The sequence below is a fragment of the Mus musculus genome, chromosome Y (genome assembly GCF_000001635.26).
Source record: "Mus musculus strain C57BL/6J chromosome Y, GRCm38.p6 C57BL/6J".
Taxonomy (NCBI): domain Eukaryota; kingdom Metazoa; phylum Chordata; class Mammalia; order Rodentia; family Muridae; genus Mus; species Mus musculus.
Window position 1 is genome coordinate 2,678,892 of NC_000087.7, and position 15,931 is coordinate 2,694,822.

A 15,931-nucleotide genomic window follows, 5' to 3' on the forward strand; every position below is an offset into this window, starting at 1 on the left:
AGAGAATGTTCCTGCCACAGAGCCTCAGCTGTGATCCTCCCCATTTCTTCAGATGTCCAGCTCAGTCCTGTCCAAAAAACGCAAAGTGTCTGGACCTGACTCTAGTCTGGATTCTAGTTGGCCTCCTACCTATTCTGTGATGTTTGGCGTGCCCCCAGGGCCAACCAACATGAGTATGACGTTTGTAAGGATGGAAACAACCAGTGGGGGTGATGAAGTACCTCTGTCTTTCCAAATGTCTCAGTCTCATTTCTATTTTATCTCCTCTGGAACTCTCTGCTCATCTTTAGGAAATGTCAAAAAAACAAGGAAATGGACGTAGATGAAAGCCTTTACTCCTGCCAGCTGTGTACCCAGGACAGGAGATGGAGATTGAAAGAAGGCACAGAGTGGGGCAGACCCTAACCTAGAGTTCTTTGCTGACAGGTATGTACTAGGCCATGAGGCAGTGAAGCATCTCCAGGCTTCCAGTGTACTGATATCAGGCCTGCAGGGTCTGGGTGTGGAAATTGCCAAGAATATCATCCTTGGTGGGGTCAAGGCTGTCACTCTCCATGACCAGGGCACTGCCCAGTGGGCATCTCTGTCTTCCCAGGTATCTCCTTTTGGCTTGTCCTTGCTTAGGCTCCAGCGTGTGCACTGCATGTGTTTCAGTGTTATCTTCCTACCCCCTTTTCATAGTTCTGCCTATTTGATGAAGATATTGGTAAAACTGGGCTGATATATCCCAACAATGCTTTGCTGAACTCAACAGTTATATTCCTGTGTTTGCCTACACAGGGCCTCTAATTGAGGAGTTCCTTAGTGGTTTTCAGGTACCCTGGAGTATTCCCATGTCTTATTCTCCCAGGTTTGTTGCCATTTAGGCTGGCACCTTGTGTCAGATCTGGTTCTGGGAAAACTAGGAGATGTAGGTAGCAGGTAGAGCTCCCCAGAGGGGCAGATTCTCTTGCAGAAAGGTGTTGTGTTATAGTGAGACTGAATGGAGCACAGCACCTGCTTGTATAATATTTGTACACCTTGTGTGAGTGAGTATAATGAGAGGAAACCCAGACTGGCTGGGCAGTCCACTCTTGATGGATAGAACCTGGCTGTAGGTAGCCAGCTGTCTATTTTTACCAGATAAATGAACTTAGCTGGTCTCCACACCTTGTTTGTCTAGCACTGCTTTATTCCTGTAGTTGGTAGTGTTTTTTAAAAACTGTTCTCTGACCCTTGTTATACCTGATGCCCATTGAGACTTGTGTGTCCATGTGACAAAAGGCTATGCCAGCTGAGCCTGGGTGTTGGATTCTTCACCCTTCTCCCTCACTTCTGTCAGCTTTTTTATTCTCTCACTCCACCCCAAACCTGGGCCTATTATTCTTTACAGGTAGTGGTTCTTACCAACACTCCTTTGGAATATCAGCTGCAGGTGGGTGAATTCTGCCACAGCCACGGAATCAAGCTGGTAGTAGCAGACACTCCGGGCCTAGTTGGGTGAGTGCTTGCCTTTGTCTAACTTCTACCAAACATAGGCCAAGAGACTCCCAAGCCTTCATGTCCTCCTCCACCAACCAGTTTTGAAATGATTTTTCATTATTTTCCTGTGTGGTGTGAACGTCACCTGATCTGTCCCAGTACCTTGAGTGCTGGAAGGCCCTGTGCTTGGTCCAAAGCATCACTCCCTTTGCCTCCTTCCCTAGACAACTCTTCTGTGTCTTTGGAGAGGAAATGTTTCTCACTGATTCAAATTGGGAACAGGCACTGAGTGCCATGGTTTCAATGATCACTAAGGTAAGGAGGCCAGCCCCTTATGTTCTCATGCAGAGGAGGTAGGTAGTAATTGTTTTCTTTTGTTTTTTCCCTTCCTTTTCCTGTTCTCTGAACCTCCTTTTCTCTCTGCTCTCCTTCCTTTCCCACCTTTCCTTTGTCTTGAGGATTCCTTTCCAATCCTTTCCCATTCCCTCACATTCTTTTAAATTCTTTTCCTTTTCCCCCTTTTCGTTCCCTTCCCCTGTCCCCACCCAACAGTTGGACTTGGGATCTGTCACGAAATAACCTAGTCAGTAGCCTATCAGTGAGGGAAATTAAACACTAGTTGCCTGCCCTTGAAATCTTGGAAAGTTTTTCTTTTTCTTTTTCTTTTTCTGTTTTTTCTTTTGTTCTTTTACTTTTTTTGGTGATGGTGGATTTTTTGTTTTTGGTTTGTGTGCATGCGCGTGCGTGCATGGGTGCGTGCGTGCGTGGGTGCATGCGTGCATGCGTGTGTGTGCGTGCATGCGTGCGTGCGTGAGTGCGTGTGTGCGTGCGTGCGTGCGTGCGTGCGTGCGTGTCTGTGTCTGTGTGTGTCTGTGTGTGTGTGTGTGTGTGTGTGTGTGTGTGTGTGTGTGTGTGTGTGTGTGTGTGTGTGTGTGTGTGTGTGTGTGTGTGTGTGTGTGTGTGTGTGTGTGTGTGTGTGTGTGTGTGTGTGTGTGTTTCAGACATTCTCCGTAATGTAGCTAGGAGGTTTGGCTAGGTTGGTTTGAATACAGGATAAACCTTCTGCCTCAGCTTCCAGGATGGTGCGACTATAAGCATGCCACACTGTGGGAAGCTTAACTCTTAATCTTCTTTTTGCTTTTTCCCCAACCAGGAGAATCCAGGGATTGTCACCTGCTTGGATGACTCCCAGCATGGATTTGAAAGTGGTGACGTTATCTCTTTCACAGAAGTTCAGGGCATGAGTGTACTCAATGGCATTGGTCCCATAGAGATCAAAGTTCTGGGTAAGGGAAGCCTGGGGAAGGAGGGTGAGAAGTGATAGCACAGAACACAGGGAAGGTTGGCTGATAAGGGCTGCCTTAGAAGCCAAGAGGTCACTCTGGAACTTTTCACAGCAGACTGGGCTGGTCTCCAACTCGTCTTTGCCCTCTTGCCTGAATGCTGGGATTAAAGCCACCATGCCTTGATAGAACAGGGCCTTACTTGTGTCTCCCACCTCCAGTGCACCATCCCTTTCTGTGACGCTGGACTGATTCTCGAGTATTGTCAGGCACACCACTTATTCCTTGGTTCATTCCCTTTTGACTTGCTCCCACCCTCTTCCCCCGTTTTTGGTTTTATTTTAGACAATTAGATTTTCTCTTTTAAGCTCTAAAAGGACAGAGTGACTAGGTCCTTTCTAGTGTGTGTGATGGGTAAGCTGGTTTCTGGTAGACTAATGTCTGGAAAGACGGCTCAGTTTGTAAGAGCCCTTGCTCTGTGATCGTTATGGCTGAGTTTAAATTTAGAATAACTATTCAAAATGCTGTTATGCAGTCAGGAAGGCAGCACATGGAGGTAACTGCTACACTGGGGGTTGGAGGAAACAGATAAAGATGGATCCTGATGGGGGCTCACCTCGGTCGTCCAAACTGCCTCATTGAGACAATGTATGAAGACAGTGTGGCAGTGATGGAAGAGTTTAGGAGGGGAGTCTACAGTAATTTAAAACACAGCAGTTTGTGTGTGCAGGCCAAAGACAGTGAGTCCCAGCAAAGGTGTGAGATAACAAAGCTTCTGTAGAGATGATATCCCTTAAATTAAGACACCTGCAGATAACTAAAGTGAGATGAGTGAGATCAGCCACAGTCAAAGTAGCATGATGTTTTATAACACGTTTGATAGAAGTGAGGTACTTGTGAGTCTTACATGTTTAATGCTGGCTTCAGTTGTCTTAGCATGCTGAACTTTACTCCTAAAAGATTTATCTAGATAACCCTGGTATCAACTCCTTTGTATTGTCCAGACTTGAATGAGTGTGATGCTGAGTACTCAAGGTGATGTCTGTTTTCTAGGAAGTCTTTCTGCATGCATGAGCTGAAACTTATCAGTGATGAGAGGTGAACAAAGACTCCCTTTTTTTTTTTTTTTTTTTTTGTATGTTTTGTAGCCCTCCACTCTTGGACTCTGTCAATATAACCTGTTTGTAAGAAAGGTGCCATTGTGGATGATGGCATGCACCTGTAATCCTGGCACTCAGGATTTTTTTTTTCCATTTTTCCCCCTTTAGTTCCCTCCTTTTTTTTTCAGACATTCAGGTGTGAGGTCAATAGACATTTTTACATTTTCTCCCCCTTTAGTTCCCTCCTTTTTTTCAGACATTCAGGAGTGAGGCCAATAGACATTTTTATGTGTCACAATTTTTTCATTTGCCTATTTTTCCTCCCCACCTAAGCTTGGATGCTTGGGCATTGCAGATATGACAGAGTGAGATGGGTAATAGAGGCATAGCTGGGCATTCCCTACAGGTCAGTGTTACCTTGACTGTCTTGTTGATAATTCATCTTTTCTTTGCTTTATTTTTCATCAAGCATCCTAGACTCTAGATTTAGAAAACATAAGGTAACAAAAGAAATGCTCCTGGCTTTCTCTAGTGGGAAGATTGGAGCAAGTGAGAGGCTTCCTGGTTGCATTTTGGTGTCCTCCTCCTGTAACACTGAGTCTGTAAGACTCAATAATAACTTAAATGGCATCAAATACTGTTTGTCTTTCCCCTCCCAGATTGCTCTATCAGTGGAAAGGACAAATTTCTTCCATATGTTTAGGAAGCCCGTTCAGGGAAGCTGGGAAGCTGCTTTCCAGATAACTAGAACCTGATGACCAAAAAAAAAAAAAAAAAAAAAAAAGGAAGAGAGCTGCACATAGTGTATATGGACTAGTACTACTAGTACTCTAGGATCTCACTCATTCATACATGTACTACATATTGCATATATGCTGTGTGTGCCTATATACACCTGTACTTGTGTGTACACATACATATATACAGGCACATACACTCAGCTGTTGTAAGAGAGTATGTAACCTAAAACATATTTATAAGATGTGAGTATAGTCTGAGTCCTCAGGGGTGTTCTGTTTTTTTTTTTTTTTTTTTTCTTTTGCTGGTAAATGCTTACGCTTAGCTCACCTGTTCTTGACCTAGTGTGTTAAGTGCACTAACACTTTTAAATATTCTGCTTAAGATTCTAACATAAGAAGTTGTGGTGCTTATGATCTATACTCCCAAAAGCTCTTGGGAGACTCTTGCTTGACCATGTTGGCCTACTGTTGCAGTAAGTGGCATATGGCTAATGTTAGAATCTCAAACGTGTAAGAGAAGTAAAGAGGAACAGAGAAGTAGCAATTCGAAAATGTCAGGAGGGCTTGTTTTCAGTGCTTATGAAGGCTTTCTCCTAGGGAAATGGAGCTATCCATGGTGAAACAGTACCAGTATGTGGGCAGACAGTTGACCATGCAAAAGTAGTAGAAGCCTGAGGGAAGATATGACATTTGGGTGTGTGGTATTTAAAGAACAGAACTTAGGTGGAGGAGGCCACAACCCATTTATACCACAAGTGAAAGTAGAACCAGAGGAGTCTCAGTCTGTCTGTGGTTTTATTCTGGTTACTCTGGATGTCATTAATTGAAAGTAGAGTAGCCGTTCTGACCTTGTTTCTTGTTTTAGTACTCAAAATATTGTGTGGTGCCAAATATCATTTATAATCCTTTTTGTAAAAAAAGGGTTTATTTATTTTATATATTTGAGTACACTGTCAATGTCTTCAGACACACTGGAAGAGGGCTTTGGATCCCACTATGGATGGTTGTGAGCCACCATGTGTTTGCTGGAACTTGAACCCTCAAGACCTCTGGCAGAACAGTCAGTGCTGTTAACTGCTGAGCCATCCCTCCAGCCCTTCCTTTATAATCCTTAAAGCAAAAGAAGACAGAATTTTATGAATTAATAGAAATGTAGCTGTCATAAAAGAACATTCTAATGTCCTTTATAATATCTGTTGTGCTCAGCCGGATGGTATTGGCACTGTTCCAGCCTGGTTGACTTTGAGCCTAACCTTTTATGAGATAAATCGTGGGATATCTCTGTGGACTTTGGTCACCTCAGTGTGTGGGAAACAGCTCTGTTTTTCATATTCCCACCCAGAAATTAAAGTCTGAGACTGCTGCTGCAGTAGTGCATGACATAAATCCACACACTGGGTATTCAGCCACCAGAATCAAGTAGGCCTGGAGACAGAACACATGTATGATGATGACTTCTTTCAAAAGCTGGATGGTGTGGCCAATGCCCTAGACAATGTGGATGCTTCTAAGTTTGGAGTTGAGTGAGGAGGGCAAGAGCAGGATAGAGTGTATGTATGAGGTTCTTGTGTTCCTGTCTTGCCTTGGTTTTTCGAGACAGGGTTTCTCTGTGTAACCTCGGCTGTCCTGGAACTCACTCTGTAGACCAAGCTGACCTGTGTCCCTGTCTTAGGTAAGCTTGCCTGCTACTCATCTGCCATTTCTTCCCATCTCCCTGAAGGATTATACGTGGACCTCCATTGTGTTTGCTATCATAAGCCTCTGCTGGAATCAGGCATGCTGGGCACCAAGGGCAACATGCAGGTTGTTGTTCCCTTCTTGACAGAATCTTACAGCTCAAGCCAGAACCCACCTGAGAAATCCATCCCCATCTGCTCACTGAAGATCTTCCCTAATGCCATTGAGCACACTCTGCAGGTGATCAACCTTGGGAGGAATGGGAGGTGGAAGGGTTAGGTCCTTGAGCCTTTGCCAGTCTCATGCTACAGATTTCTAGTTTCTGATGTGTTCTGTATCCACAACACGTCCATGTCTTTATATCAATCGTATGTGTATCAGCCCAAGTGTGTATCTATGTATCAGACATGGTTTCTTTGGGGTCATCCACTTCTGGTTGACAGCACTCAAAATTGTACAAGTTTAAGCCAGACAAAATCCCAACACAAGGAAGGGGAAGTCCACACAAAGTTCCAGTTCTAACCAAGCTCAGAAAAGGAAAAAAACAAAAACAAATATAAAAACAAACAAACAAACAAACAAAACCAATGTCTACAATGGGATGTTAATGGCATCTATCAACCTCATTCCAGGGTAGGCTCCATGCTTGGGAGAAGGTGGCCAGGTGGACCTCAGGTTTTTTCTTGTGCACTTCTGTTTTGGTATTATTTGTCTTGCTGGTGGGTTTCTCTCTCTCTCTCCTCTCTCTCCTCTCTCTCTCTCTCTCTCTCTCTCTCTCTCTCTCTCTCTCCCTCCCTCCCTCCCCCCTCCCTTTCTCTCTCTCTCTCTCTCTCTCTCTCTCTCTCTTTCTTTCTTTCTTTCTTTCTTTCTTTCTTTCTTTCTTTCTTTCTTTCTTTTGGGTTCTACTTTTTATAGTGTTTTCTTGAGAGATGGCACGTGAGTTAAGAGGCTGGGGAGTTTAGGAGGTTCTGGGAGGGGTTGGCAGAAGGAAAAAAATACAATCAAACTATATTGTATGGAAAACATTTTAAGTACCATAATTAACCTTACCTTCTAATTTCAAAAGAGTTAAAGAGAACATCAGTTGGACTTGTGTCTGAACAGTGAGAATGATCCATAAGCAATGCTTTTTGCTACACAAATCAGCTATTGTTGTCTCTGCTGATTTTCTAAATTACCTGTAATAGTAAGTGCATTTTTGGTGTGCTAAACTCTTACCCAAAGTGTTAAGTTAAAAGTTAAAACAACTGGTTTTTCAGTGTGACGTCTGACTGTGTTGTCAAGTACATAATCTTGTGTGTCCTCTGGCTGGACAAAATGAATGCTCTACTGGAAACTAAACCCATAGCCTAGTTCTGCTTGTGTTCTTCCAGTTCAATGGGGCCCAGGGAGGTTGGGTGGTGGGTTGTTTAGTTTCTGTTTGCTCCTAGGCTCATAGTGTCAGTACTTTGAGGCCATTGCAAGGAGGTGGAGATCAGGAAGGAAGGGACTGGAGAGTTCCAACCAAATTACTTTATCCTGTTTCTTGTTCAAAGTTATAAAATGTCTCTGAGTCTGCACAGCAGACAGAGAGGCACAAAAGGTTTTAGAATGTGTTCGGTAACTTTGTAGGAGGAGACCTATCTGGTCCTCAGATTCCTCATCTGCAAAATGTGCATTGAAGTAATACCTACCATGGAGATTTTGTAAAGCACTTAGGCTGGATATGGGCTGTTAATATACTTTGGTAAAATTTTTAGCAGTGGGTTTGTACTTGGCACCATACTCAGTCTTGCAGTATGCATGTGCTCACACACTAAATTTGATGAGTGTAAATGCTAGTTACATCAGAGACTTAACAACCAGCTGGCTACAGGGGAGTTTTATTCCACTGCAATAGGTCATAAAAGCAGGTAAGTATGTGTGAGAGTTAGAATTTAGAACCTGTATGGTCCAGTGTCTGTGTACATGCCCCAGACCATTTCTGCAGTGACCTCCTAGTTCTCAGAAACCTTGGGGGGCGGGGGGGTGGGGTGGGGTGGGGACAAAACAACAACAACAACAACAACAACAACAACAACAACAAACTAGAGGAATTCCTGTTGAGACCTGGGTACTGTTCTGCCCAGTACTAAAAGTAACTGCCAATGGGTCATTGTTCTTTTAAGTGTGACTTCTTCCTTTCTGTCTCTCTTTCTTATAATCCAAGCACATCACACCTGTATTGCCACGAACATTCCAGATTCTCACACATACATACTTGGCTGCAAAGTATGGCCTCTGGTCTGGAACACGTGGGTATCCTTATTGTACAGGTTAACACAGTCTTCACCCAGAACAGTCTTTACTAACTGGTTGTCTCACTAATGTGTACAAGAAGGGGTTTTTTGGGGTTGTTGTTGTTGTTTGTTGTTGTTTTTGTTTGTTTGTTTGGCTATTGCTGACATGCATTTGTTTGCTCTGACTGTAGTGAGCTCGGGATGAGTTTGAAGAGCTCTTCAAGCAGTCAGCTGAAAATATTAACCAATACCTCACGTAAGTAACAGACAAACCAACAGTGGACAGAAGGCAGTCAACAAAGGCATCCTTGTCTGCTCTCCTCAGGCACATCCACGGTGGATGCTTTGGATAACTAGTGGTTGATTGAGCCTTATGCTGGTGGAGGATGATGGAAAATGGTCAGGATTGACATTTTCCCTGGAGAAAGAAGGCTTGCACAGAAACTTTACTTCTAGGCCTCTGAAGTAATCCAGGTCTTTGTATTGGATAGGGACCCCAAGTTCATGGAGCAGACACTGCAGCTAGCTGGCACCCAGCCTTTGTAAGTACTGGAGGCCATACACTGCAGCCTGGTCCTGCAGAGGCCACAGACTTGGGCCGACGACTGTGTGACTTGGGCCTACCAGCACTGACACGCCGAGTATTCTCACAACATCCAGCAGTTGTTGCACAACTTTCCTCCAGCTCAGGTATTACATACTTGGTGGATTTATTTGGCTGAGCACATTTTCAGGAAATTGGATGCTTACTGTCCTCTGTCTGTACATGGCTTCTTCCAGGCAGTCTAGCTGCCACAGGCACCTCAAGGCAAGGTGTAGGCCAGTACTTGGTGCAAGGATTTGTGTTTTCCTACTTCAGTCAGCCAGGCAAGGGGCTTAGTTTCCTTCCCAGGTGCACTTGTGGGCTGAGTCACAGCTGAGTTCTCTTTGAGGGCTGTAGTTGTAAGTGAGAAATTTTACAGTTAAGCATGCAGTGATCCGTGGGTTTCAAGTCCCAGCTGTGTTTGACACTGGATTGTGACGTGCCTAATGTCTTCGTAAGCCATATCTGTGAAGTAGGTGGCTTGTGGGTGTTTAGAAAGGACTAACTTGCATTTCTTAGTGTTGCCTCATATAAATTGGTAAGTTGAACTTGCCGTGTGTTTGACTCATCGTGAATTTCCCAAGAATGGTGAACCTAGGCTTCTTGGCCTGAGGACTGCCTGAGAGTGCTTCTCCCTGGGTCCTCTTCATGCGTTTGCATTCTCCTAGCTTACAAGCTCTGGATCACTTTTCTGGTCAGGACCAAAACGCTGTCCACATCTGCTCACCTTTGACATAAACAATGTAAGTGTCCTTGGGATCTCCCAGGTGGGTATGTGGGAAGTGGGTCTCTCTACTCTTAACCTGTGGTTGTTAAGCTGACTTTCCTTTGCCATGGCTTTCTTTCAGCCCCTGCATCTGGATTATGTGATGGCTGCTGCCAACCTGTTTGCTCAGATATACGGACTAGGAGGGTCCCAGGACTGTGCTGTGGTGGCCAAACTCCTGCAGTCTCTGCCGGTCCCCAAGTTTGCTCCCAAGTCTGGCATCAGGATCCATGTTTCTGAGCAGGAGCTGCAGAGTACCAGTGCCACCACCATCAGTGAGAATGCTTCACCATTCGTTCAGCAGTCATCTGTTTGTGTTCTGTCCTGCTCAGCCTTCCCTATGGTGTTTGCCACTGGCCAGGATTTTCACTATATTTCTGAGATTTACGTAGTCTGTGCTTAAGGGTTGATGGGTGGACAAACAAAAGCTCTGTATCTCATTTCTCTGCAATATGGACTTATGGAAATGGTTCATCCCCTTCCTTGTGTGAGGACTTTATAGAATTCCCCTTCTTGTTTCTTCTTGATTTATTTACTTTCATGCAAAAAGAACCTGACTGCTCCCTGTCCTTTGGGTGTCTTGATACCTTTGCTGCTTTGTCTCCTTGGTAACAGGTCACCTCTATTCTCCCTCTGTGTTCCTGTCCTCTCTGTATCTGCTTAAAGCACACCTCGATTTCTGCACTCCTGTGTCACACACTCTGTTTTCTCTTCTGATCTCCCTGAGGAATCTGTTCTCTTGTACAAATCTCCCAAGTTGATACAGTTCCTCAGTTTCCCTTTCAGAGTAGTTGTCTCCTCCTGAGTGATATTTGACCAACAATCTTCCTTTCAGACTTTCCCTTCCTTCATTCACTGTTCATAACAGTGTGTCTCTCCCCTCTCCCCTTGCTTGACATTTCTTTCCATTAACTAGTTTCTATCTCCTGTGAACTTAATCTAAATCACTTTGCCCAGCTCTATCGTCTTCATCTTACAAAACTAAACTCTTTTGCCCCTTGAATAACTTCTCCCATTCTCTACCACCTCACCATCCTTGAAAACCTTTTTCGACTGGGCCACCTTAGGCGCGGAGTCAGCAGACACCCCCAAGGTCCACAGAGCACACTCCACGGGATCTTAGGACCTCTGGTGAGTGGAACACAACTTCTGCCAGGAGGCAGGTTTGAATGCCAGATATCTGGGCACCTTCCCTGCAAGAGGAGAGCTTGCCTGCAGAGAGTGCTCTGACCACTGAAGCTCAGGAGAGAGTTAGTCTCCCAGGTCTGCTGATAGAGACTAACAGAATCACAAAAGGAACAAGCTCTAACCAGAGACAGCTATAAAAACTGACTCCAGAGATTACCAGATGGCAAGAGGCAAACGTAAGAATCTTACTAACAGAAGTCAAGACCACTCACCATCATCAGAATGCAGCACTCCCGCCTCACCCAGTCCTGGGCACCCCAACACACCCAAAAAGCTAGACCCAGATTTAAAAGCATATCTCATGATGATGGTAGAGGACATCAAGAAGGACTTTAATAACTCACTTAAAGAAATATGTCAGAGACATATTTCTCTGAGAGAAAGTGAGCCCTTCACAATCTCCCTAACAGGCCAAATGGCCTCGATAGGTACCCTTCCTGGTCTCCTATTTCTCTTTTTCTTCCTCCCATCTCCTTCCAGGTTGCGGTCCCCCTCGCACCCACAACTAACTGAATCCCACAGGACGGGATAAGTGGTGTCCAGCGTGGGACGAGGTCCAGATCGTACTTCCTATCCGTGGAGGTTCCTGAGAAGTTCGTCACGACCCCAAGAATTTAGAAGTAGTGAAGGACACCTTCTGCTGCTCACAGAAGAGTGAGAAGTTCTTGGTGAGTTGAGTCAATTCCACTTCAGGTTATGGGAAATAAGCTATCTAAAGAGGCAGCCTTCATCAAAGGTTTAAAGATAGCTCTCAGGGAAAGAGGAGTACGAGTTAAAAAGAAAGATTAGATAGACTTTTTATTTTCATAGACCAGGTATGTCCATGGTTATTATAGATGAAGCAGAGATACATTGTAAAAAATGGTCAAAAGTAGGTAGAGATTTAAATGATAAACTAGTTAATGAGGATCCCAATGTGGTCCCTGCAACTGTCTTTTCTGACCCGATGTGGTCCCTGCAACTGTCTTTTCTTATTGAGGAGTAACTATCAGAAGCAGCCACTGTGCCTCCTCTCCCTTCTCTGGCAGTATTCTCAGAAGAAGGAGATAAGGAAGTAGACTCTGAACATGAGAGAGAGAAAATAAGTTTTAGAAAAGCAGTTATCCCCTGTTTGGGATCTTTTAGCAAAAAAGAGAGAAAATAAAAGTAAGATATTTCAGAGCTCTCCTAGGAACAGAAGGAAAACGGGAGACATCCTGCTTCCTCTCTGGCTCTTATGGAGATATTCTTAGCTCTGGTTAGGATATCGGGGTCCTTTTGAGACATCAAGTTCTATTCCCTGTCTGTCTATTGTCTATTTTTGGTGCACCAAATTGCCCATAGGTCTGTCAATTCATGTTTGTTTTTGTTTTGTTGTTTGAATGATTGTTGTTCTGTGTTTCATGTTGAAAAATATAAATGGTTAAAACTTTATCTGCTGGCTGTCCATCCTTTGATTTAGTTTAACTTGTTTAAAAAGCAGTCTCAATTTGCACAGCACAAACTGATAAGTTAACTGCACTGTGGCTGGGAGTCAAGTACAGCTGAAAAAGCCCCGCTGAGGGCCGATTGCAAATGGAGCTCTTAAAGGGGCAGGCAGCCTTTTGCTTGTAACAGAAAGTTAGCTTAAAATTGGGAACTCAGGGTTGGAGTCATTCTAAACAACATGAACAAACACAAGAAAACAGGTCTTTAAGGATACTTCAAAATAGGGACAATCTTTGGGCCAGGACTCTGGCAGAGTGTTCAGATTGAGAAAAGTTTGCATTTGGGTTGAGGCTGAGCTCCGAGGGAAGCAGCCTCAGCGCGGCTTGTGTGGCACTTCTTAGAGCCTTGTTACAGACCTAGCCAGATGTTGTTCTAAATAAAATTTAAATTCAAAGTTTATAAAAGGTCAATCAAGGTGTGAAATTTATCAAGACATTGCGATTTGACTTGCCTACTTTATATAAAGTTATAGTGTACAGAGTTTGCTTATATGCATAAGTGTCTTTTCCTTGTTCCAAACAGCCATTAATTTGGTTATTGCAGAATATTGAAGTTTGATCTATTGCATATACCATCATATTAAGTAAAATTGATAATCATTATTCCATAGATAAGTTAAAAATTGTTTTTATTCATGCTCCTATATCTTCTATAAATTCATGCATGCATGCATCCCATTTACTGTGTTTAAAATAGCCTTTATATGAGAGAAAAGTATATGTGAATTGAATTACATGCTTATTCTTTTTCAGCACAGATAATTAAATTGTGTACTGTAGATGGTGTTTAAAAATGTTGAACAATCAAACTTTACTTTGTTTATTAATAGTCAATATTATATCTCAGAGCTTGCAATTGCTTATGCAACTTATAAGAAAAAGTACTGTTCCTTTAAGAAGGTTGTTTTTGGGCAGTTAAGAAATTGTCCTGGGTTGCCTGAAAAAGACCCCCAGGATTTGCTTTTGTGTTATAGAGGTTTACATAAAGCTTTAACTGATAAAGATTACAGATAGCTCCTAAAAAGATACAAACTCAGGATCCTTATAATTATTTGGGTTTTAGACTTACTGATCAAGCTGTTTTTCTCTAGAAGATAGTTATTCGCAGAAAAAAACTTAAACACTTTATCTTATTTCTGATTAATAAATAAATATATTATACACATGTGACTATAATAACTTTTCAAGCATTCTAGTTACAATCTCTCTTCAAGAGAAACAATTGAAAGTTTAATTAGTCACTGCCCATGTTATATTAAAACCGACTATAACAGTCCAGTATTTAAGTGGTTTTGTCAACAATTTAATAATTCTCAAAGACAAGGTATTATAGAACTTTAAAAATTCTATCTTCTTAAAAACAAACAAAATAGGGGAGAAATTATACCCCCATGCACATTATTTAAATCATACTTTTATTTTTAAGAATTTTGAAAAATTATACCCCCATGCACATTATTTAAATCATACTTTTATTTTTAAGAATTTTGAAATTCAGATGTCAAAGAACTTAATAGATGCCTCATAGTATCTTAAAACTAGACATAATCATGTCTAGGTGAGATGAAAAGGATCCACTTATTGACGCATGGCATGATCCTGAACAGAAGGTTATTATGGGGAAAGGGGGGCAGTGTTTGTTTTTTCTACAGAATACTGCGAAAGCATGTTAGCTTCCAGAATGATTCGTTTGACAGACTGACCTGTGAGTTCATGAGTGCCCTGGCAGTGATGACAAGAAAGCTGTGTTGAGTGCACAAAAAAAGAGGAATCAGGGAGAGCAGCCACTCACAAACAAGATGAAGAAACTTCCTATCTTCGCCATGGGCTACAGCAAGGAGAGCCAACCTGGTGTCCACTTGAGGACAACTATAAATAATGCCGTGAGGCAGAGGGACTGCTACAGTGTATTTAACAAGATTTCATCAGAGACACTGTTTTTGGCCATTCAGGCCAACTCCCCTATAGCTGTGAAAGCTTTTGTACCTTACATATATGCTATATTGTTAGATAATTTTAAGAGTTAAGATCACCAATCTTGACAAGTCTTTTCATATTCATTGTAATTGTTGTCAATTAACTAATCGTGTAGATCCTAGTTTAGATAAGGAATTTGCTGTTATGATTTTGTTAGAGACTTACATATGTTTTGCTGCCTGTTAGAATTAGGAAATGATCCTTGGTTTAAAAATCCGGGAATGCAAACTTGAAAAAGGTCAAATGAGCAATTTTAGGATTTACTGCTTTAATTGCAATTTTAACTTCAATATCTACCACAGCTTTAGATCAACAGCTGCATACTGATCATTTTGTTAATGATATGCATAAGAATATTAGCAACTTATTGTAGATAAAAAATTGGAGGCAAAGGTTAATGTCTTAGAAGTAGTGGTCTCAACAATAAGACAGGATATAACAAATATTAAGGCTACAACAACAGAAATTTCAGATGTTAGAAGAGTGTTGTTTTTACTCTGACAAGACTGGCTTAGTTCAAGATAGCATAGACAAAGTTAGAGCTAGTTTAGAAGAGAGAAAATGCAACAGAGAGAAACAAGAATATTGGTATAAAAATTGGTTTTCTACTTCTCCTTGGGTCACCACCTTACTTCCCACACTTTTGGGACCTTTCATGGGTATTTTGCTGCTTTTGTCTTTTGGCCCCTGGGCCTTTAGAAAATTAACCAGTTTTGTTAAGTCACAGATTGAAGCTGCTTTAAGTAAGGCAGTTGCAGTCCACTACCATCAGCTGGATATCCAGGACTCAGACGAAGAAGATCCTCCTCCCACTGAGGCAGAAACAACAACACGTCTCCAGTTTTCCACCCTTGCTGCTAATGCAGAGTCCCCTTAGTTTCTCAGGCTTTGGAGACAATAGGGATGAAAAAGGGTGACCTCCAGCTCCTACAATAGCTTAAGAGCCACAAATTGTGGTGTTACAATTGGCATACTTCTTGTAGAGGCCTTACTGAGTCTGAGGTTGACAATTCTCCTACGGGAGCTGCACAGAACTCAGAACTGTGCATGCTGCTTCGTGATAAATACGAATCCCGTATGGGCCCAGCATGGGTGCAAACTAAGTATTGCAGGGGAGGGTCCAAATAGACTGTTTCTGAGTTCCCTGAGAGACAAACCCGGTTTGGACGGATGTTGGTATCTAGTTTCAATTACAAGTAAAGAATTTTTCTAAGGCTCTGCCTCCCCTCCCCAAAAGATACCAAGAGCCACAAGTGTGGGTCTGTGACAGCACCCATGGGAGGAATCGGGTCAATGTCCCCCCAGCCATGGTAATGCCCACTCATCTAAGGATGAAAAGATTATTTGATCACCTCAGTTAACTGTGGCCTTATTATATTTAATTCAGAAGGGGGAGATGTCAGAGACCATCCCGTGAGAAAGTGAGCCCTTC

At 42.7% G+C, this 15,931-nt stretch overlaps 1 pseudogene; it reads left to right on the forward strand.

Annotated features, from left to right (window-relative positions):
• Positions 291–10,141, forward strand: Gm18798 (predicted gene, 18798; annotated as a pseudogene).